Below are 25378 nucleotides of genomic sequence, written 5' to 3'. Positions count from 1 at the left end.
CCAACCTTATTCTTTAACAATTTTCGGCAAAGTTCAGTAAGTTGAAAATATTTTACTGTACACTAATACTTTAACTATACCTTGATCTTGACTTGACATACGAAAGTATATGCAATTTGTTCTTTTTTATTATTATTGGCTTGTATTCATGTATTGTCGCTTTAACATGCTTGATATAGTCAAAATTTCATTCAAGTGCTAATGTGACAAATATAAAATGGCTATTAAATTGTGATTTGCGAACACGAGGACAGAGGACTGAACGTTTAATTTCTCTTGCTGTTCAAGTAACTTGTTGGGTCGCTTCTATGGCATTAAAATCTTTTTAATTAATTGATTGTCAATTGCAGAACAATAATTTCTCGTGCGGTTCAAGTGAAAAATGTCAGGAGAATCATATGATGAAAATCAACAAGATGGCCAAGTTCCAGCTGATATTGTTGATATGCCGATGCGTGAAGAAGTTCCTGATACTGATCCAGTAATAATTTCTGAAGCAGAGGTTGAGCATAATGCCACTCCAAGGAGAAATTTAAGATCAGTGATGTGGAATCATTTTAAAAGGCAGAAAATTAATGGAGAATACAAGTGTGTTTGTAACTACTGTGGTAAGAGATTGGGAGGAAAAATTAAGAGTGGGACCAAACACTTGCATGATCATTTCAAAATATGCCCTTTGCGGAGACAGAAAAATGTAAAAGCAATGTTGAAGGCCATGAAGACAGTTGAGGGAAAAGTGAAAATTGATACCTATAGCTTTGATCAAGAAAGTTCATGGAGAGAGCTTGCGAACATGATAATCTTGCACGAGTACCCTCTTAGCATGGTTGAACACATTGGATTTCGAAGGTTCCTTAGTTCTGTTCAACCATTATTTAAGGTGGTTTCCCGAAATACAATCAAGAATGACATCCTAATGATCTATGATTATGAGAAGTCTAAAACAATGAGCTTGTTGGAAAGTAATGAAAGTAGAATTGCTATTACTACTGATATGTGGACTTGCAATAATCAAAAAAGGGGATTTATGGCCATCACAGCACATTTCATCGACCAATCATGGAAATTGCAAAGTCGAATTATAAGGTACTTTTTATAACATGAAATTTATTTTAAACTATATTTATATTAGCATGACTAAGTTTTTTTTAATATCTTGGATAATATTTGTTGTTTAATTAATTGTTATTCTTCATTCATAGGTTTATCTATGTTCCATGTCCGCATACTTCTGATGTCCTTGTTGATGTGTTGATGGAATGTTTATTGGATTGGAATATTGATCGCAAACTTTCTACTTTAACAGTAGATAATTGTACCACTAATGATGCTATGATTGAAATTCTTACTGAGAAGTTATCTGATAGTTCACTTTTATTGAGTGGAGAGTTTTTTCATATGCGTTGCTGTGCCCACATACTGAATTTGATAGTGAAAGAAGGATTGGATGTGATTAGTAATAGTGTTGAAAGAATTCGTAATAGTGTTGCTTATTGGACAGCAACACCCAAAAGAGAGGAAAATTTTTTTGAAACTGCCCGCCAATTGAATATCCCAAGTAGTAAGAAGTTATCTCTTGATTGCAAAACTAGGTGGAATTCTACCTATTTAATGCTTCATACTGCTTTGATATATAAAACTGTTTTCCCTCGTTTAAAACAACGAGAGTCACAATATAAATATTTGCCTTCTGAAGAAGATTGGATGTTGGCCAAGGAGATTTGTGATAGATTGGAAATATTTTTTGAAGTGACTGAGTTATTTTCTGGTACCCAGTATCCTACAGCCAACCTTTACTTTCCAAAGATTTGTCAAATTAGGCTATCGATTTTAGAGTGGCTTATTTCTCCATGTGATGTAATAAAGGATATGGCATCATATATGATAGTAAAATTTGACAAATATTGGAATGTGATTCATGGGATAATGGCTATAGCCACTGTTTTAGATCCAAGATTCAAGATGAAGTTATTGGAGTTTTACTTTCCAAAAATGTACCAAAATGATTCTTCATATGAAATTGATAAAATTCGTAAGATTTGTTATGAGTTGGTGACAGAATATCAGTTGAAGAATAATACAAGAGAAGAAGTTTATCAATCTACAATTGCTTCATCTTTTCAATTTGAATTGGTTTTGGGCAAGGTGGATCCTTTGGCATCATTTGACTTATTTGTTAGTAGTACCACTAGTGATGAGCATGTTAAGTCAGAGCTGGACCATTATTTAGGGGAACCTGTCTTACCTAGGTCTCCTAACTTTGACATATTGGCTTGGTGGAAAGCAAATGGAAGCAAATATCCTACTTTTCATGCTATTGCTAGAGATATTTTAGCCATTCTTGTTTCTACAGTTGCTTCTGAGTCTGCTTTTAGTACTAGTGGTAGATTCGTGAGTCCACATCGTAACAGGTTACATCCTAAAACATTGGAGGCTTTAATGTGTGCTCAAAATTGGTTATGGGCAGAAATTAAAGGTATGTTGTATGAATAAATAATTTGCATTAAAAGGGTGTGTGTATTTAATTCTATTTGATTTTTATTTGGTTTTAGCAAACTATTGTTCATATATGAGTTTGTTTATATCATTAGGTTCTAGTTCTGGTTCTTTTACAAAAAATAGATGCGACTCATTTTATGAAGATACAGATGAGGTAAAATTCTATTTCAATGAGGTTAATCATCTTATTTATTACAAGTGTTTACAAATGATGTATGATAAAGCCTTTTCTTAAAAAAAAATTTAAAGGAAACTAACAGTAATAAATTTTATTATTTGATATTGCAGGATTAAAGTGACAATCATAGGCTATATGAATATGATAAAGATAAGATGAAGCCAAAGAAAGAAGGATTTGAAACATTTGCTATACATTTTTGTTCTTTTAGTTATTATTTATCCAAACATTTTGTAGTTTTGATATCATTTCAAGATATTGTTTCAAACTTTTGAAGTTTTTTTTAATAATTTAAATGCTTTATAAAATGGTAATGATTTTATTTTATTTAAGTCTCTAATTTTTTATTTATTGAAATTATGTATTCATACTTATTGTAAAATAATTAAATAAATAAATGGGGAATGGGGTGAGGATGGGGAAGTCAATCCCCATATGGGAATTCCCCATCCCTACCCCACTAAATTTATTGGGGAATGGGGTAGGCCTCCCCACCCCCACCCCACCCCATTGCCATCCCTAGTGTGGATCACCCCTTATAAATCCAGCATCTCTCTCGTACTTTGCCGATGTGGGATTCGCCTAGGGTGTTACATACACCCCCTTAAGGACTTAGCGTTCTCGTTGAGGTTTGCTATATCATCGCTCAAGAGGACACGCGGAGCTACTCTGATACCATAATGTCATGACCCAACCTAGACCTGCCAAGATATTGTTCGTTTTGACCTTAACAAAGCCAACACGGTTTTGTTTTTGGGGCGCCCATACACCCCAAAACGCGTCTTGTCAATTAAGGCGTGGATCAACCCTTATAAACCCAACATCTCTCTCGTGCTTTGCCGATGTGGATTTACCTAGGGTGTTACAAATTGCCTTGTTAAAAACCAACGGGAAAACCTAGGTAAAGGAAAAAGGATAGAATACACAAATGTCTAGCTCATTGCAAAAGTTATTTTATTAGAGATTTCAACTCCCCTGATGAAATATTGCTCTTCAAAAGAGCATAATTAATTAGGTAATTTATCCAGATGGAGCATATTAATGCTATACACTAGTTTAAAAAAATTGATATAGAAAATATTGGAAATATGAGTCAATATAGCTTCTTTGAACTCCTAAATTAGTTGGAACAGTGATCTTAATCAACAAATACAATGATGACGAACAATGGCTTAAGAACAACGTCCTTGTTCCTTCACACAAAAGTTGTACCTAAAAACACATAACATGAAATCAAAAATTAGAAAGTTACATCCATTATGTTAAAGTTGTTTCTCAACCAGTATATAAAGAATTTGCTAAGGCATGCACAAAGCATTGTCCAAAAGACTAATTTCTACTCCTTTAAGGAACATTTTTGTATGGAAAAAGGATTGAAAATAAAGTAAATTGACCTTCAGGATACCACAATACTACTGTGAGGTTGCATTTTAAGCACAATAGTTTAGAATAGTAAAAGAAAAGAAATCGATGAAAAAATATGAGATAAAAGTTAAGAGCATTAATTAGATTAATTGGACTGTTTTCTTATCTTCTTGTTGTCACAATATCATTAAAGACTTTGTATGTTTCCTTATGTTGTTTCAATACCATTATTTGGATTGTTTTCTCCATTTTCATTTTTTTTATTTGAATCAGTTGCCTCTGTATCTCAAAATCTAATTTAACTGGAATAATTCAAATTACATGTAAAATTTGCTTATTCAACTTTAATTTGTAAATGAACCAAATACATGACTAATTCGTATAAAATAGAAAGCAACTTGCTCTCACTTCCCTCCAATGTGGAACATTAGTATTTTGAAATATCAATATAATTTTGACAAATATAACTTTAATAAATAAAGCTGCATAATTATAAATGGAGAAAATTTGTTTAGATATAAATTTTCTTACTTTGTTAGAGCTCATGATTATAGAAGAACTTTTAAGATATGTATTTGAATCTATCTTCTTGATGGATAGTTATCATATTTGAATAATATAACTTGTATTGTCTTTCAATATAACTAATTTGAATGTTTATTTCAAAAGTCCAGTTACATGTGCTTTAAATAAAATGGGTGAGAAATTGTAACCATGTACATTCTCTACTTGTTTCAGGTAGTGCATGAATCTCTCAATGATTAAGGAATGTGGTAACTATTGAGTGTTAGAAAATGTATATTTATAAAGGAGAAAATCGTCATTTTACATTTCAAGTCTTACTAACACCCTTACTTTCATGTATTTAACTTTCTTGTGATTTAATTACGTATGTTTTATTTTAATTAAGTATTTTATTTATTTTAGGGGCATCATAGTCATTTCACAATGAACGAGAAATCAGACGGCAAAACGGACATCACTTTTGAACTCAGGACAGTCGAAAACCTTAGGAGGAGCATAAAAGGAAAATGTCATTGTTCACCTGTACGGTACTATTCACATGTACGGTATTGTCTACGTTACTGTTCACATAGACGGAACGATGATGTGGCATTGACCGATGATGTGGCATTGACTGATGAGGTGTCACGATCCTATTGGACTAAAATTCTTATGTACTGTTGATCGATGACGTGGCGGCATATCAGTGGACCAAAAATCTCGCGTACGGTACATGTATTACACAGGATTATTTTCAACCAAACCGCGTTACTGTTCAACTAGGTCAAACCGTGTTACTGTTCAAACCGCGTGGTCAAACTGCGTACTGTTGACTGATGACGTGGCGCAAACCTAAGCGTCCAAACTGTTTTTAATCCGATGGCCATGATTTACTCAATGTATCTATAAAAATGGGGCCTCCCCCCCTAATTTGATATCTTTGAATCCATTTTTGGACATCATTTTCTGTAATTCCTTCTCCATCTTGTATTTTTTACGTATTTTAATAAATTTCCATTTTGCCCCTAATTCAATTATGAGTAGCTAATTTTCTTTCAAGTTTGGGTTGAAGGTGAAGTCTCAACATGTGTGATGGGTTTTATTTGATAAATTTACTTTCTCTTCCCCTCTAATTTTATTGGATGATTTGACTTTTTGTCGACAAATAATAATAATCTTGTCTAGATACCGCATTGGTTTCACTGGCTCTCTAGTACAAGGTTATTATTATTTAGCACGATAAACCCTTAGCACCATATTGATTAGAGTGTGGTTCATGAGGTGTGGATTCCCCCCTCATGATTTAATTGGCACTTATAAGGAATATTTAGCCCATGGTGCATGTTGATGCGGATCCAGGTACCCAAGCGCTTCAATTATTATAATTCGAATTTTAGGATAATCCAAATCATTTTCACCACAAATCCAACCACCCATTTAGAAAATTAATTCTACACACAATTAAAATCCACCTCCTCGTTGGATCGACACTCGTCACCATTGATCTATACTACAATAGATTCGTGCACTTGCGAGTTCAATAAAATTTGCACAACAGTAACAAAAGTGTGCTTTATAGATTATTAAAAAAATTGATGTATTGTCATATTTAAAGACATTTCCTGTCTGTGAATAAGCTTTATCGAATAAAAAGATATCCTATATCTACATAGCTAGTATGACCTTGTTTTCATATTGGCTCGTTTGAATAAAACAGTCCCAATTACATTATTCCACAAAGGTAATCGAAAACTAATGCCATTGAGTTCATGCAAAGCTAAATTTTGCAATAGTTCTCCATGAGTGCAATTTTTGATCTATTGAATTGAGATAAATACAATGAACCAACAATCACTACAACAAATATCACCTTTAGTATTATTAGATTGTAACACTTTTTTTTAATGCTACCGAATGTCATTCTATTGTAGCATTTTGTCCAAAAAAGCTACTATTAACTACTCAATAGTTACATTTTATTTTTTGATATATATAATATTTAATTTGTAACATATAGTAAATGCTACCATAAATTTTTAATAATGTAGCACTTTATAAATGTTGCAAATTTATGTTACAATTAAAAAAAATCATATAGTAGCATTTTAGAAGAGCTATGTATAACATTTAATAATATAGCATTTTATAAAAGTTACAATATAAACATTAATTGTGCAGCACATAAGAAATGCTACAAAAAAGAGCGAAAAATATAGCGAGAATCTAAGACTACCACAAAAAAAAAAAGAAAAATGAAATTCTAAAACTTAATTCTAACATCCTTTTGCCTCTCTCTCAACTTCCACGTTAACACCCACCCAAAAGTCAAAGCCTTTTTTTTCTTCTTTCCTCAAGTCGTCACTTCCCACACACCAAAGCAACTAAGGCCTAAAATTCTAATCCCTCAAAATTTCCTTAGAAATCATATAATCTATGTTAGTCTAAAGGGTTATACATAATGTAATTTTGATGATAACAAACATATGTATTAAATGATTTAATAGATATTGTATTCGCATTTTCACTAGTTTTTGAAGGGTAATATTTATGCAAGTGAATCAAGTGAAATCAAGCTCAAGACACTCAACGGACAACGGCGAAATCAAGAATAAAGTTTAGAGCTCAACGGAAAAATTAGTGCGATAAATTCTTGTAAAGCCAGTATGATTTAATTGATGCATGATTTAGCATTTGAGAAGCTCAAGAGATTAATTTAATTAATTACTTTTTATAAACTAAAAGGTTTTATTTTTATAAGATAAAGTACCTTGTGGTTTTGAGTAATTTAGACTTAAATACTAAGTTTTGAAATCTTTGATTTTAATAAGTATTATTATTAAATTTCGGAGTTGGACGTTTTTACAAACATTTGAAATGTTTTGGGCCATACTATAATTTATGAATATTTTGGACTAAAGTGAAAGGTTTTGAGAACTTTAAAAAATATGGGTATTATGTTGAAAATGACCTTTTTGTGATATAATAATATTTTTGGGGCCATATCATAATTTCAAAAAGTTTTGGAAAGACAACTATTCTTACGAAATTATGAAATTGGACATATTTGTAAAGTTTTATAACGTTTTGGGCCGTAGTATAATTATAGAAAGTTTTGGGTCAAAATTCAAAAATAACAATAATATCATTGTTCATGAGCAGCTAGCCAGATAAATCAAGCGGCTAACCGCTTGGACGTGGGAATTTGCCTATAACGGCTAGTTTTCGAGCTTTAACTATGAAAACTCAACTCCAACTTCATTTTAAGAATTAATACAAGCATAAATAAGATCATATAACATATATTGAGCTTCCATTTCATAAATAATCATTTATTGAGTCACTATTGAGCTATAATTTGTTATCCACTCTTAAAGAGAGTTTTATTATTGTGATTTCATTTCTCATCAAATTGTGAGTGTACAAGTGTGAGAAACACTCAGGGTGAAGAGATTAGGGAGATAATCTCTTGTTATAAAGATCCATTGACACCTTGGAAGTCAATTGTAAACATTTGAAGCATTGGGAGGCTTGGATAGTGAAATCCTCAAGCCAGGTGAGCTTGGAGGCATGGACGTAGGTGGGGATAGCCGAATCACGTAAAAATCATTGTGTTTGTTTTCTCTTCCCTTACTCTTTTAATATTGTGCTTGATTGAATTTATTGTTTTTTATTTGATTAAGATAATAGATTAAATTGTTGTACGAATTGTATTGCATAAATTTTAAAATTCCAATTCACCCCCCCTCTTGGGTTGCATAACTTGCATTTCAATTTAATGATCCATTAATTTGTTGAGCAATTGAATCGCCAAATCGCTTGAGCTTGACAGAAGTAATTGATGGATTTTGTCCCCAAAAATGGTTTCGTGACGGTAATTCACAAGTTTTCCTTTTGGATTTTTAAAGTTGTGTTATAATTGTTTTTCCAATTTCTCTCTTAAAATTATTGATATCATTAATTTAGCTTTTGTATTGAATTGTGGATCTGAGTTTTGTAAAAAAATTAATTGTCTGACTATTTTTTTCCTAAGATTTGATATGATAAATGATGCCTCCCAATTGAAGAAGACTAGGCTCATATTCCTGTAACTTTTGGCCAATTGCATACTGAACTAGTCTTATAACCTTGCCAAAGGTGAGTGTTTCAGCATTTTCTTGTCAAATTATTATTATTATTTGCTTATTTGCTTTTTGTTTGCAATCTTTTTAAAATTTTGAATTTTTTGCTGAGTTTTTTATGGTTATAGTAGTTGCCCAAAATATATCATTGAGTTATTTTTTCTTTTAATTTAGTTTTAGTATTTTTTTATTTTGTTGAATTTTTTTATTTTTCTTTTTAAAATTCTGAAATTTTTTATTGAATTATTTTTTAGTTATAGTAGTTGCCCAAAATATATCATTGAGTTATTTTTTCTTTTAATTTAGTTTTAGTATTTTTATTTTGCTGAATTTTTTTATTTTTTATTTTTAAATTTTGAATTTTTTATGGAGTTATTTTTTAGTTATAGTAGTTGCCTAGGGATAATGTACTTCTCAGGTCAGTTTACTTGGTGAGAAAATTTTTAAAGACATTTGATTTAGGTTATGAGAAGATCCATGCTTGTGTGAATGATTGTTGCTTGTTTAGAAAGGAGAATGAGGCAATGGATTGCTGTCCAAAATGTGGTTCTTCCAGATGGAAGGTGGATAGGGGCTCTAATAAAATAAAAAAAAGGGCATTCCAACTAAAGTTTTAAGATACTTTCCTATAATACCAAGGTTTAGAAGAATGTTTAGGTCTGAAAAATTGGCAGAAGACTTAAGATGACACGTTACTCATAAAAGTCAAGATGGTAAAATGTGTCATCCTATAGACTCTTTAGCGTGGGATTTAATTGATAAAAAATGGCCTTTATTTTCAAATGACCCACGAAATCTTAGGCTAGGTCTAGCTGCTGATAGATTTAATCAAATTTCTAATTTAAGCATTGCATATAGTTGTTGGCCTGTGATGCTTGTCATGTACAATTTACCTCCTTGGTTATGTATGAGAAAAGAAAATATCATGCTGACTTTACTGATTCCGGGGCCTAGACAGTCGGGTAATGACATTGACGTGTATTTACAACCCTTAATAGATGACCTTCAAGAATTATGAGAAACTGGAGTAAATGTTTTTGATGCATTTGTTAAAGAATCTTTTAACTTGAAGGCAATTTTGATGTGGACGATAAATGATTTTCCAACTTATGGAAATCTTTTTGGATATAAAACTAAGAGTAGACATGCATGTCCAATATGTGCTGATGACACTTATTCGAAATGGTTAAAATTTAGTAGAAAATTTGCATATAAGGGCTACAGGCGTTTTCTGCCATAATCTCATTCTTTCTGTAAAAAAAATAAAGCATGGTTTGAAGGAAAAGAAGATCAAAGAACGTGTCCAAGGATTAAGGTTGGTAAGAAAATTTTTGAAGATTTGAAAGATTTTGAAAATGATTGGGGCAAATGGAACAAGAAACGAAAGAGGTGTGATGAAAATTCTGAAATTTCTCAAATTTGGAACAAGCGGTCAATTTTTTTTTTAATTTACCATATTGGAAGGTACAAAACACTAAATATATATATATATATTCATTTATATTGTAAGTATATTTTGATTATAGCCAAATGATTTTTCTAATTCAATTTTAATTAATTTGACATGAATTGCCATTGCGACATAATTTGGATGTCATGCATATTGAGAAAAATATTTGCGAGAGTATTATTGGTACACTATTAAACATTAGTGGGAAAACAAAGGATGGATTAAATGCCCGCAAAGACTTAGAAGACATGAAAGTTCAAGAAGAAATGCAACCAAAAGTTGATGAAGGTGGTAGATTACGGTTGCCCACAACTTCATTTACATTAACCAAAGATGAGAAAAGAATTTTCTGCAAAAGGTTATTTGATTTGAAATTACCTGATGGGTACAGTTCAAACATTGGAAATTGTGTATCAGTTGATGAATGTAAGATTACGGGCCTCAAGTCACATGACTGTCACATTTTAATGCAACAGTTATTGCCTCTAGCATTGAAAGGATTGCTGACCAAGGGACCTATGAAAGCCATATTTCGGATGTGTTTATTTTTCAACAAGTTATGCCAAAAGATTATTGATAGAGAAGACATGTTAAACCTTGAAGAAGAGATCAATGAAACCTTATGTATGTTTGAAAGATTCTATCTTTCAGCATTCTTTGATATAATGATCCACTTGCCAATTCATTTAGGACGTGAAGCACGACTTGGAGGACCCGTTCAGTACCAATGGATGTATCGTTTTGAAAGGTAAAAACTTATACTCAAAGTTTAAAATTAATTAATTTTTAAAATAAAAATCATTTTAACATCATATAATTGTATTAGGAACATGAAGATTTATAAAGGATATATTAGGAATCATGTACGGCTAGAAGGTTGTATTGCACAATGTTATCTCGTAGAGGAATACATGAATTTTTATAGTGGGTTTTTGAGTCAGAATGTTGAATTAAGTTATCCTGAATGTCAGAATGAAGATTTTTCTAGTGATATGATTCTTGAAGGTCGTCCAATCTTAGGGGAAACATCAAATACTTTAAGTAATGAAGTGTTAGATAGTGCACATCGTTATGTGTTATTCAATACAACTATAGTGGAGCCATATCTAGAGTAAGTACTTAAAAAAAAATTCATTATTTACTTTTTGTTATAAACTATAATTTTACTCAATTTTTTCTTTATTTTTTTAATTGTCAATTAGGATACATATGCAGGAGTTAAAGCCATCAAGCAAGATTTTAGAAAAATAAAAATAAAAATTTACTTTGGAAAAGACATGCTGATAATTTCTCTAAATGGTTAAAAGAAAAGGTAACATGCTAATTGATTTTTGGTTGTACATTTGGAAGCTTAATTATAAGATTTTGATTAGTTAATTTTCTTATGCACAGATTGTCTTATCCACTGATGCAAATAATGATATGGATGAATTAAAATGGCTTTCATTTGGTCCTAGAAATCAGGCCATGAGCTATAAGGGATATATTATTAATCATCAACGATTCTACATAAGAGATTTTGAAATGTCAACACAAAACAATGGAGTTTCAATAGAAGCAACAACTATATGTAGGGCAAGTGTGAAAGACATTGTACAAGTTGTTAATGTTGTTTCTTATAATGGAGTTATAAGAGAGATAATTTTGTTTGATTACCATAAGTTTCATAGTCCAATATCCAAGTGCGATTGGGTAAATAAAGGGCACGGTGTGAGGATTAAAGATGGTTTTACAGTTGTTAATCTACACCAAAGTCAAAATCAGTATGAAAGAGAGCCTTTTTATTCTTGCTTCACCAGCAAAACAAGTATTTTATTTGAAAGAAAATGATGCATCAAGTTGGTATGCTACTTACTTAAAGCGCCACTAAGGGGATATTTGATTCAGACATGTACACAGAGAATGTCAATACAACTTTTGGGCTGAAGGATATATCAACATAGGATATAAACAATGATAATGAAAATGAAGAAGTTACTAATGTTAGAGGGAGTGGTGATGACATATTGGTGTAGCTTGTTTTTTTTTTTTTTTTTGGTATCTTTTGGTGTTTTATTATTCTTTTTGCTTTTTTATTATCTTTCAACATTATGATGTTGTACTTTGAGTTTGTTAATGCCTTTGCTATGTAACTTTTGTGGTTGTGTTGTGCTGCATATATAAGTTATGCTTTATATTGTGTTTTTTCCTTAAACTTCTTATAATAAGTATCTTTGCTAAACTTTTATATGGCGAATATCTTCTAATAAAATGTAAAAATGGTTACAGTGCATTGGTTGCTGGTAAGATTTTGTGCTTCTAAATTTTAGTTTACTTAATCTCATACCTAAAATAAGTTTTCTTTTATTACTTTATATTTGATATATGTAATGCTAACTTTTTTTTTTTTGGCATTTTCAGATTGCTTTGGCAGTAGATTAATTAACATGAGTTCAAATAAGAAAAAATTACATCATGAACCAACTACAAGAAATTGATGTTTGCAAGTATCATCTAATATCCAAGTAGGAGATCCCATGGATTTAACAACTGCTCATTTGGAGAAGTCAAAAGTATCAAAAAGAAAGAGAGGTCCTACTAAAATGAAGAACATTGCCATGGATGGTGATGACAAAATTGAAGTTAAATTTAATGAAAATGGCCAACCCATAGAAGAAGGATTTGCTACATTATCTTCATTTTTAGGAAGTATAGTTCGAGAGATTGTACCATATACAATTTCAGATTGGAGAAAGGTTCCTTTGAAAATGAAAAACATTCTATGGAATTGTGTTCAGGTTAGTTTTAATATCATGATTTCCATTCAAATTATGAAACCTATTTTCTTTATAGTATTTGTTTGATTAACTATGCATTTTTATATTGTAGCTGAGGAACAAGTTGGATAATGAATGGCAAAAAGCTTACATACTTAACGAGATGGGAGGACTTTAGAGGACTTCAAAATCAAGAGTTGTGCAAAAAATATTAGAGGCAAAAAATGTAGAAGAAAGGATGCAGCTCAAACCTGACAATATCAAGTCAATTCATGAATGGAAGGACTTTGTTAAAGAAAAAACTATTGATGAATTTAAGGTGTGAGCTTTTATATTAGTTGTGTGTTAATTTGTGTCATCGGTTTGTCTAATTAACTGTATAGAATTACTTTTTAAATATAGTTTAAAAGTGACAAGTTCAAAAAAATATGGAAAAAACAGATTCCGCACACCTCAAGTTGTAGGGGAATTGCTCGAACAACTCTTGATATGGTAATATCAAATATGTTTTTAAGTTTTCAAAAGCTTGAGCATTACTTTACTATAAACTTTCTTTTCTCAGAGGAAAACCAATGGAAAACTTGTATCCAGAGTTGAGGTTTGGAAAACAATATGTACAAAAAAAATGGTGAACTTATAAATGCAGTGGATGCTGATGCTATAGTAAGGAAATCAATTATTTAGTTATAATTTTTTTTTCCAGCAATTACTTGTACATAACATTGAATACACTTGAAAATTTGTAGTGTCAAATGAATGAAATTGAAAAAGATCATTCAAACCTTACTTCAAGTGATTTGAAAGATGATGTTGTGTCAAAAGTAATAGGTCCTGACAAATCTTATGTGAAAACACTTGGAAAAGGAGTTACTTTTGCACAATTAACTCTTATATCACATAAGGATATGGTTATAGCTCAAGTACTAAAGGATCAAGATGAAATGAAGAAAGAATTAGCACAATACAGGAAGTTCTTTGAAGAGATGGAAAAAAGAGGTATGTATAAAATTTCATTACACAACCCATAATTTATATTTATAGATATAGGGCATTTTTTTTGTAACTAAATTATGAAATTTTTATTATATAGAGTCAAAATCAAACGAGTCAAGAGTGTGATAATGAATTGAATGCACCTGTTCCTGTGGTAAGAATTTGAAAGTCAACATATTTATCTATAAATTAAAATAAATTATATTGATTAAAATTATAACTTTATTATTATTTCATTGTGCTAGAGTATGAATATGAAGACTAACTTCACTAAATGCAAGTTGCTTGATTGAGAGGGCTCTAAGGTTGTAGTAGCTTAAGGGCGTTGGTTTTCAAGTGATCCAAAAGTACTTGTTCATCAAATCCCTATCGGATCAAAGGCCATGAGAATTTGGGTAGATGTAGCAAAAGAACATGAGAAGTATCTATGGAGGACTACACCTTATATGACATACATTGAAGAAACTGTTGGTAGTACAGTTGTTGTGCAAATTTTAATGTACTCGCAAGCGCACAAATCTATTGTAGTATAGATCTATGGTGACGAGTGTCGATCTCACGAGGAGGTGGATTTTAATTGTGTATAGAATTAATTTTGTAAATGGGTTGTTGGATTTATGGTGGAAATGATTTGGTATATGCTAAAACTTAAATTAAAATGGCGAGAATAAATTCTAAAATTGGAATTGTAATGGCGAGAATAAATTGAAGATAATTCTATTGAAATGACGTACTTGGGTATCTGGATCCGTATCAACATGCATCATGGGCTAAATAATCCGTATTAATGCCAATTAAATCATGAGGGGGGAATCCACACCTCATGAACCACGCTCTAATCAATATGGTGCTAAGGGCTTATTGTGCCAAATAATAATAACCTTATACTAGAGAGCCGGTGTAACCAAAGCGGTATCTAGACAAGACTATTATTATTTGTCGACGAGAAGTCAAAACATCCACAAAAATTAGAGGGGAAGAGAAAATAAATTTACCAAATTAAGCCCATGACACATGTTGAGACTTCACCTTCAACCCAAGCTTGAAAGAAAATTAGCCACTCATAATTGAACTAGGGGCAAAATGGGAATTTATTAAAATACGAAGAAAATACAAGATGGAGAGGGAATTACAGAAAATGGATCCCAAAAATGGATTCAGAGATATCAAATTAGGGGGGAGAGGCCCCCTTTTTATAGATACATGGAGTAAATCATGGCCATCGGATTAAAAACAGTTTGGACGCTCAGGATTGCGCCACGTCATCAGTCAACAGTCCACGGTTTGACCACGCGGATGAACAGTAACACGGTTTGACCCGACTTTGAACAGTAACGCGGTTTGACCCGGATGAACAGTAACGCGGTTTGGTTGAAAATAATCCTGTGTGATGCATGCACTGTACACGAGATTTTTCGTCCACTGATATACTGCCACGTCACCATCAACAGTACATAAGAATTTTAGTCCAACAGGATCGTGACACCTCATCAGTCAATGCCACATCATCGGTCAATGCCACGTCATCATCCGTCTATGTGAACAGTGTCGTGAACAGTAACGTAGACAGTACCGTACACGTGAATAGTACCGTACATGTGAATAGTGCCATTTTTCCTTTTATGCTCCTCCTAAGGTTTTTGACCATCCTGAGTTCAAAAGTGATGTCCGTTTTGCCGTCTGATTTCTCCTTTATTGTGAAATGACTATAATGCCCCTAAAATACATAAAATACTTAATTAAAATAAAACACATGTAATTAAATCACAAGAAGGTTAAATACATAAAAGTAAGGGTTGTTAGTAAGACTTGAAATGTAAAATGACGGTTTTCTCCTTTATAAATATACATTTTCTAACACTCAACACACCCCCCAACCAACTTATTGCTAGTCCCTAGCAAATAAAGCGAAAACAAAATTCAAATTCAAAATGATTTTTTTTTTTAGAAACACTCGTGTTTATTCAATCAGATTAATGATAGCAATCAAATAAAAGTATAAGCATTATCTCCAGTCTAAAGCAACATCACACCCACATCAACCATCCACATGAATTAGCCCAGTAGACTTTGTTATAGCTACTTTCAAGAATGACATGTCAAACCCCAAAATCTCACTGGAAGTAGTGACACTCTCACAAATAAATTAAACCCAATAAAAATAGTCACTCCAATGAATGGTAATTGAGAGAGAAAATAATAAAGAAGTGATATCACATGCTCTCACCAAGATGAAATAAATATGCCCTCAGCTTAGAAATAATACGATCTCAAGTCAAATAAAATGTAAGTCAACCCACTTTATTTATCTTTTTTTTTTTTAATTATGCATCACTACATCTTTTTAGCCCATATAACTAGCTTCTACTTCAGATTATAATTCCCTAAAATCAGGAAGGACTTTTATTAGGATGTAACGTAGGCTAGGGACATGGTTAACAAAGAAAGGAAATAAGGAAAACAAAGTGTATGTTTGAGAAAAATGCAGAGAATTTTTTTATTTTTTTATTTTTTGGAAGTTGCAAGGTGGATTTCACCTATTGTTGTTATTTTTATTCTTTTGAAACAACAACTTTTGTTTTGTTGTTGTTTTTTTTTTTGTTTTTTTTTTTGGTATAACTTCACTGAACAACATAATTATTTATATTTTCTCAAACATAAATAGGTGATAGAACTTATAAGATATCGGATAATACTCCAAATCGGAGTGGGTCAAGATGATAAGTTGACAAAAAAAATATTTTTTTTTTTAAAGGCTCAAAAGGGTTAACTATGGATATTTAATAAAAGGGATGGCTAGAAAGGCTCAAACGGATCAAAGATGACATTTCCATCGTCTTTTAGGGCTCTAAATAACCTTCCATATCTACTAGTTAGATGGGCCTCCAAATGTAGCAACACACTTTTTTTTTTCTTTTTTTTTTTTATTAAGGGTTAACTCAAAAGAAATCTAGAGATCTTGTATACAATAATAAACTGTTAAGCTGTATAAAGAATGGGCAAAAGGGTTACTCTCCAAGAAAAATGATAGGCTCAAAAACTCACTTGGTACTTATTATGACATGTTCATTCCTTCAAGCAACTCATATATGTCTCCGACATCAACATGTAGAGTAGCAAACATAATGTAACATCACTTAAGACCAAAGATAATACAAATACTAAAATTTAAAATTAATCATGTCACCCAATGTTAAAACAAATCACACAAATTTTTTTTTTAACAACATTCTACCCCCCAACCTATTCTAAACATGAAAGGAAAATATGCATGCAGAAATGTGAAAATGATGCATAAAAACTAATTTAGAAAAGTTACACGTAAAATGATAGAAAACGAAAATAATTTTTTATTTTTTTTTAAAGAAGATGCGTTTCTAGAGGAACTACACTCCATATTCAGCCATTTTCGACACAAAAAGTTAGCAACAGTTAGTTTCTACAACAAAAATTAGTAAAAACTTAACCAAAATTCCACAATTGTCGACTATTCCCTCCCCCCAACCCGAACGAAACATTGTCCTCAATGTTTGAAAGGAAAGAAGTAAAGTTTAGAAGACATCACCTGGGTGGTGCAACACAGAAAACAATATTTACAAGCGGAGAGTTAAATCTAATTTGTACTTCTTACTGCGGCTACTGTTACCATCATTATTTAGGCGCTCCAACACAAAGGTCCAGGGGTCTGGCTCCGGTTTATAAGCTTGTAACAGATCAAGTAGCTCATTAGCAGTGTGAGCACAAATAAAGAGTTTTTTCACATTAGCGGGAATGAAATAGTTTTTTATTGCATGGTTAAGAAATGCGATAAAGCCATCATAAAAGTTATTGACATTTAACAAACCGATGAGTTTTTGGTGGATGTGCAGATGGGCCCAAGATGCTAGCGTGATAAGTGTCTCTAGTGTTGCAAGATCTCCTGGAAGGAAAATAAATGCATCAGCATGATTAAGCATTTCAGTTTTTCTTTCTTGCATACCTGAGACGACTAACTCTTCTCCAGTTGATGAGTCAGACGAACTGCCCAATGGTTTTAAGACTCTTGGGATGATGCCTAACACTTGACTTCCTCTGATAAAAGCTGCTTCTGAGACCATTTTTGATAACCCTCGATTACCTCCTCCATACACCAAGTGTAATTTTCTCGCTGCTACGCTTCGACCAAGATCTATGGTTGCCTCAACAAACTCTTTATGTTTGCCATATGTAAATCCAGAAAGCAGACAAATGTTCTTGAATTGTCTATTGGGAGTAGCTGACATTGTGATACTTCTCAAAAACAATTTGTGAGTGCTTGACAAAAAAGAAATCACATTTAAGAGTCTTGGTGATAGTGGGTCATGGTTGTGTATGAGGTAATATGTCAGTGTCAAATAACGCGTAAAGCACGTGCTCGCAAGTCAAAAAGAAAACAGTAAAAAGGAAAAATCAAACAGTAATAAAATTATTAAAGACAATAATGCAAACAATAAGACAATAGTGAAATAAAATAACAATAAAGTAAAAGGATATTTACAGGTAGTTGCGACTGTGGCTCACATCTTCCTCTGATTTTACGTCCAGAAACGGCTTGAACGCCCTCTATGGGTCGAGGATAGGCTTCCTATCCAGTTTTCTTATAAACTGGCAAACAGGGTCGTTTATAGTCAGATTCCCGAGACTATATCGTGCATGCTCTTTCTGGAATAATGGCCATAATTGGAGAATCGCTCCTTGCACATATCCACTGGGATGCGTTTCAAGAGACAAAAGGATATCATCCAATGACTCCTTATTCAAGCCATCCCTAATGAATTGAATTTTATCTTCCCTGTTGTCAGACACCATTCCTAAAGAACATGGGTTTTTATTGCAACTCATTCTGGCACACTTATGACAAGCAACAGAAATTCTTCGAGCTCGTCGTTTTCTTGCATAATTTCCTTTACCACAACCAGGCATGAATGCAATAAATTTTGGAGGTAACTCACCTGTCAATCGTACTTTCGCCTCAATTAACCAACGAATATCAGCAGGTATGTTATTCCTCATGAGCAATCGCATGCGTTCGGACCGAGCTTTATAGATCGTAAGGAGGGCATTCTGAGGAAGTGAAGGGAATCGCTTGTGAAGCTTTGCTAGAATCTCATTTCTGTCCATACCTTCGCCTCAGAATATCAATTATTATGGGAAACTGAAGTAACCGACTTGATTGTCACGGAGTACCGTTATCCGCCACTTCACCGGGGTAACAAACTAAAGCACACAAACAGAAAAATAAATTAAAACACACAAAGAAAATTAAAATCGTCCTCTTATTGAATTTACCTCAAGCTCCAACTGGATGTCGTAAACACTTCTCTCAATGTCTCTGAGTTGGCGTTCTAAACCCTCAACATAGGCTACTAACTCTGGTGGTTGTAGAACCCAAATGCGTTGTGTTTTACAAAATTGAATCTGCCTTTTGAGATGAGTTTTGACACGTTGAAGTGGTTTAAGAATGTTCAGGAGGAACGGTCTAAGTATGAGACTCATGATTAAAAATGATAAGAGAAAACTTAATGGTAAAATAAACACACTTATGCAAAAAAAATTTCAATTAGCAAAAGAATAATAATAAAAAGAAAGAAAGAAAAATCAAATCAACGAAAAGAAAGAAAAAAAAATCAATTCAAATTTGGTGGGTCACTCAAATTTATTTCGGTGTCTTCGTCATGTGGTTGGTACTCTAGATATGGCTTTAATCTTTGACAATTAACTTTAAACGTGACACCGTTCTTTGGGTCCTTAATTTCAATTGCCCCATGTGGAAAAACAGTATGAACAATAAAGGGACCAGACCAACGAGAGCGTAACTTACCTGGGAATATGTGCAAGTGAGAATTGAATAAAAGCACTTTCTGACCTGGAGTGAACGATTTTCTCATAATTTGCTTATCATGGAAGACTTTCATTCGTTGCTTGTAAATCTTGGCATTTTTGTATGCATCATTGCGAATTTCTTCAAGTTCTGCCAGCTGTAATCTTCTTTCTGAGCTGGCTTGCTGCATGTCAAAATTGAATTTCTTGATGGCCCAATACGCACGATGCTCGAGTTCCACAGGTAGGTGGCAAGCTTTTCCATACACTAGCCTGTAGGGTGACATCCCAATCGGGGTCTTGAAAGCCGTTCTATATGCCCATAATGCATCATCAAGTCTTAATGACCAATCTTTCCTGTCTGGCCTCACCGTTTTTTCTAATATGTGCTTTATTTCTCGATTGGATATCTCAACTTGGCCACTGGTTTGCGGATGATACGGAGTTGCCACTTTGTGTGTGATTGAATACTTTGTCAAAAGAGCTTTGAATGCTTTGTTACAAAAGTGGGCACCACCATCACTGATTATCGCTCGTGGGAATCCAAAGCGTGAAACAATGTTGCTTTTCAAAAATGCTATCACCACCTTGTGATCATTGGTCCTACATGAAATTGCTTCTACCCATTTCGATACGTAGTCAACAGCAACCAATATGTATTGATGGCCAAAAGACGGGGGAAAGGGTCCCATGAAGTCGATACCCCATACGTCAAAAATCTTAACCACTAAAATTGGATTTAGTGGCATCATGTTCCTTCGTGTAATGCTCCCCATTCGTTGACACCTATCACATGAAGAACAGAAAGTGTAAGCGTCTCGAAATATAGATGGCCAATAGAAACCACATTGTAAAACTTTAGTCGTTGTTTTCTTAGCACTGAAATGGCCTCCACAAGCTTGTTCATGGCAGAATGAAAGAATATTCTGAATTTCATTTTCTGGAACACATCGTCTAACAATTTGATCAGCACAATACTTGAACAAATACGGGTCATCCCAAAAGAAATTCTTTATCTCTGCAAAGAATTTAGCCTTGTCTTGCTTGGTCCAATGCTCTGGAAGTTTACCTATAACAAGATAATTAACTATATCAGCATACCAAGGTAATACTTTCACACTCATTAATTGTTCATCTGGAAATGACTCATTTAATGGTAATTGTTCTATAATTGTGTCAAAATGGAGACGAGAGAGATGGTCCGCCACAACATTTTCTGTCCCTTTCTTATCTTTGAATTCCAAGTCAAATTCCTGCAAAAGTAACACCCAACGAATTAGTCTAGCTTTTGCATCTTTCTTTGTGAGAAGATATTTAAGAGCAGCATGATCCGTGAATATAATTATTTTACAACCAATGAGATATGATCGAAATTTTTCCAATGCAAACACTGCTGCTAGCATTTCTTTTTCAGTAGTTGAATAGTTCAACTGTGCATCATTTAATGTCATACTAGCATAGTAAATAACGTGGGGAATTCGATCAACTCTTTGTCCTAATACTGCTCCTACTGCATAATCAGATGCATCACACATGAGTTCAAATGGTAAGCTCCAGTTTGGGGGCTGAATGATGGGTGATGATGTCAACAAATGCTTTAATTTTTCAAATGCCATAAGACATGAATCATTAAAGACAAAAGGTGCATCCTTAGCAAGTAAATTGCATAAGGGTCTAGAAACTTTGCTAAAATCTTTAATGAAACGTCTATAGAAACCAGCATGCCCAAGGAAAGATCTTACTTCTCTGACTGTTTTGGGTGGAGGAAGATTAGAAATGAGATCCACCTTGGCTTTGTCAACCTCAATACCTTTGCTCGAAATGATGTGACCGAGAACAATACATTGTTTTACCATAAAATGGCATTTCTCCCAATTTAAGACCAAGTTCTTCTCGATACATCTCTGCAGAACTAGTGTTAGATGATGTAAACATTGATCAAACGAATCACCAAAGACAGAAAAGTCATCCATAAAGACTTCAAGGAATCGTTCAACCATATCAGAAAAAATGCTTAACATGCATCGTTGAAATGTAGCAGGTGCATTACATAATCCAAATGGCATTCTTCTATATGCAAATGTGCCAAAAGGGCAAGTGAAAGTAGTTTTCTCTTGATCTTTTGGTGCTATGGGAATCTGATTATATCCTGAGTAGCCATCTAGAAAGCAATAAAACTCATGGCCTGCTAATCTATCAAGCATTTGATCGATAAATGGTAAAGGAAAATGGTCTTTACGTGTGACAGAATTCAACTTTCTATAATCAATGCATACACGCCATCCTGTAGTTACTCTAGTGGGTATCAATTCATTATCAGCATTCGTAACTACTGTGACTCCTGACTTTTTGGGGACAACTTGTACGGGACTGACCCATGAACTATCAGAAATGGGGTAAATGATACCTGCGTCTAATAGTTTAAGGACTTCTGTTCTAACAACTTCTTTCATGTTAGGATTTAACCGACGTTGCATCTCCCTAGTAGTTTTAGCATTTTCATCAAGGTGAATGTAATGCATGCAGTCTACTAGGTTTATACCTTTTATGTCTGCTATGGTCCATCCTAATGCCCATTTGTGCTCTTTCAAAACATCCAACAACTTACCTTTTTGTTCGTCATTTAGGGATGATGAGATGATTACCGGCAGAGTACTTTCTTCTCCCAAAAATGCATATTCCAATGTGTTGGGTAATGGTTTGAGCTCGAGTTTCGGTGGTGATTCTGATGATGGGATGAGTTTATTCTCTGATGGTGCTAGTTGTTCAACTCTTGACTTCCATTTATTAGTGTCCATAGATGGTGTTGAGTCAAGCAGGGCGTTGACCTCATCAACCGATCTGTCAATATCAAAATCAAAACCAAAGTGAGTTAAACATGTTTGTAAAGGATCATCACTAAGGTTTGAAACAAAAGTATCATCAACTAATGCTTCAATTAAATCCACATCAACAATTCCATCATCTGCACTGTGAGGTTGTTTGGCAATGTTGAAGATGTTCAGCTCCATAGTCATGTTGCCGAAAGACAACTGCATATTTCCAGTCCTGCATTGAATGTGAGCATCCGCAGTTGCCAAGAAAGGTCGGCCTAGAATAATGGGGATGTGCTTCCTTGAATCCTGTATTGGTTGAGTGTCAATTACAATGAAGTCAACAGGAAAATAAAATTTGTCTACCTGGATAAGCACGTCCTCCACAATACCACGAGGTATTTTCGTGAACCGATCTGCAAGCTGTAACACCACTGGAGTTGGGTGTAATTCTCCCAGTCCAAGTTTCACGAATACAAAGTAAGGCAAAAGATTTACACTAGCTCCTAAATCCAACAAAGCATTCTCAATTGTGTGGTTCCCTATACTACATGAGATAGTGGGGGAGCCTGGGTCTTTGCATTTTAAAGGAATTGTATGTTGGAGTATAGAACTAACGTTTTCTGTTAAAAATGCCTTCTTTTGAACATGCATATTTCTCTTTTTAGTACAAAGGTCTTTAAGAAACTTGGCATAGGATGGAACTTGTTTAATAGCATCAAGCAAAGGGATGTTAACACTTACCTGTTTGAAGATTTCAAGAATCTCACCTGTGGATTTTCCCTTCTTGCCTTTAGCTAACCTCTGGGGAAATGGAGCTTTCGGAACATATTCTCGTGGGTTGGTTTCTTCTTTCTCCTCCGGTGGTGAGTCCTCAACACTCACAGGAACAATTTGATTTTCTTTTGTCACCGGCATCTCCACTTTGTTGTCGACTTCTTTTCCTTTTCGCAAGGTCATTACTGCTTTGACCTCTCCATGTTGCTGTGGTGAACTGGTACTTGCTTCATGCACTCTTTTAGGATTAGGTACTAGTTGACTTGGAAACTTGCCTTTCTCAACAGTCATTGCCAAGGTCTGAACTGAAGAAGCAAGTTGTCCCACCATCTTCTCGAGGCTTGAAACTGATTGAGCTTGTAAGTTGAAGCCTGCTCTCAACTCATTTCGTAGTCCATCAATGGTGCGGTTCTGTTGCTCAATCGTGGAGTGAGTAAGATTCTTAAGATTCTGGAATAAATCCTCCCATGGTCTGGGCTGAGAGTAATTCTGGTTCTGATTGTATGGTCTAAATGGTGGCTGAGAGGCTTGAAAAATTTGAGGAATTAGTTGCATTGGTGGAGCTGGAGCTGCTGGTCCATTCTGTTGGAGTCCTTGAGACCATGAAAAATTGGGGTGGTCTCTCCATCCAGGGTTATATGTGTTGGAGTATGAGTTGTAATTTGATGGCTTTCTCATTACACCTATGGCATTGACTTGATCTGAGTATGAGTCATGGTCATGTGGTTCTGTTGATTTAGCAGTCGATAACGATGCTATTTGTCGAGCAAGACCTTCAACCATCTCCTTGACTTCTTTGATTCCCGAAGTTGACTCGCCAATTTGAACCTCATTTACTCCTTTAATTCTTCTAGTATTCCTGAGTGATCGACTCCATTGTTGGGAATTATCCGCTTGTCGCTGGAAGAATTCCCAAATCTCGGATGCACTTTTTGACATTAGCTCTCCTCCACTTGTCGCCATTAGACATTCTTGCACATTTGGTAGTAATCCCTCCAAAAAGTATTGGCATTGGTGCCATTTCTCGTACCCATGATGTGGACACTTCAAGAGTAGCCCATTGAATCGCTCCCATGTTTCAAAAAATTGCTCGTCCTCTCTCTAGGTAAACTCCGAGATTTCCCTGCGAATAGCATTGGTTTTATGCACTGGGAAATATTTATTCAAAAATTTAGTTACCATTTGTTCCCATGATGCATTGCTATTGGCAGGCAATGTATTAAGCCATGAACGAGCTCTATCCTTTAAAGAAAAAGGGAATAATCTGAGTTTAACATCATCGTCTGAAAAATTCTCGTATTTAAAAGTTTGACAAATAGCATGAAAATCATTCAGATGATTATATGGGTCCTCATTTTCTAAGCCATAGAATGTGGGGAGACAATTTAGCACACTAGGTTTTAGTTCAAAGCTCCTAGCAGCTACATTTGGGTATCTTATGCATGATGTGCTCAAATTAGCTAAGGGACTAAAATAGTCCTTAAATGGCCTCTCTTGTGGTGCTTGTAAATCCATTCCAAATTTATTTTTAATGTGCTTTTGTGTGCGAAGTGTTTTCTCAAGTTCAAGGTCTATAGGTTCAAGATTAGGTAATAATGACCTACGACCATGCATGCAAGACAAATAAAATAAAAATAAAGATGGGAACAAAACAAATAAAAATAAAGAAGAGGGAGAAATTACGATACTAACCTTATTGCGCTATTACAACCTTTCTATAAAAATACACAAAAATAAATACATGAAATAAATTAACTAAAAATTAAATTAATAAAATAAAATAAAAATTACAAAGAAAAATAAATTGAAAATTAAATTACAAAATGCTAAAGAAGAGAAAAAGAAAAGAAATACTAACCTTTATATGTAGATTCACTTTTTTTCTTTTTTTTTTAATTAAAAAAAATACAAGAAAACAAATAAAAGAAATTATTCACAAAAATTAATTCTATGAATTAAAATTACTTACCTCCCCGGCAACGGCGCCAAAAACTTGTTGTGCAAATTTTAATGTACTCGCAAGCGCACGAATCTATTGTGGTATAGATCTATGGTGACGAGTGTCGATCCCACGAGGAGGTGGATTT

General features: G+C 33.7%; 1 non-coding gene across 1 annotated transcript; it reads left to right on the top strand.

The window, feature by feature from the left end:
- The first annotated feature begins 24318 nt into the window (after nucleotides 1–24318).
- Nucleotides 24319–24422, top strand: LOC127902003 (small nucleolar RNA R71). The gene has a single exon (XR_008054408.1). It is a non-coding gene; the product is annotated as a small nucleolar RNA R71 (small nucleolar RNA).
- The last annotated feature ends 956 nt before the right edge of the window (nucleotides 24423–25378 follow it).

This window comes from Citrus sinensis, chromosome 4, assembly GCF_022201045.2.
Source record: "Citrus sinensis cultivar Valencia sweet orange chromosome 4, DVS_A1.0, whole genome shotgun sequence".
In the NCBI taxonomy this organism is placed as follows: domain Eukaryota; kingdom Viridiplantae; phylum Streptophyta; class Magnoliopsida; order Sapindales; family Rutaceae; genus Citrus; species Citrus sinensis.
This window is presented reverse-complemented; position numbering and strand designations above follow the sequence as displayed.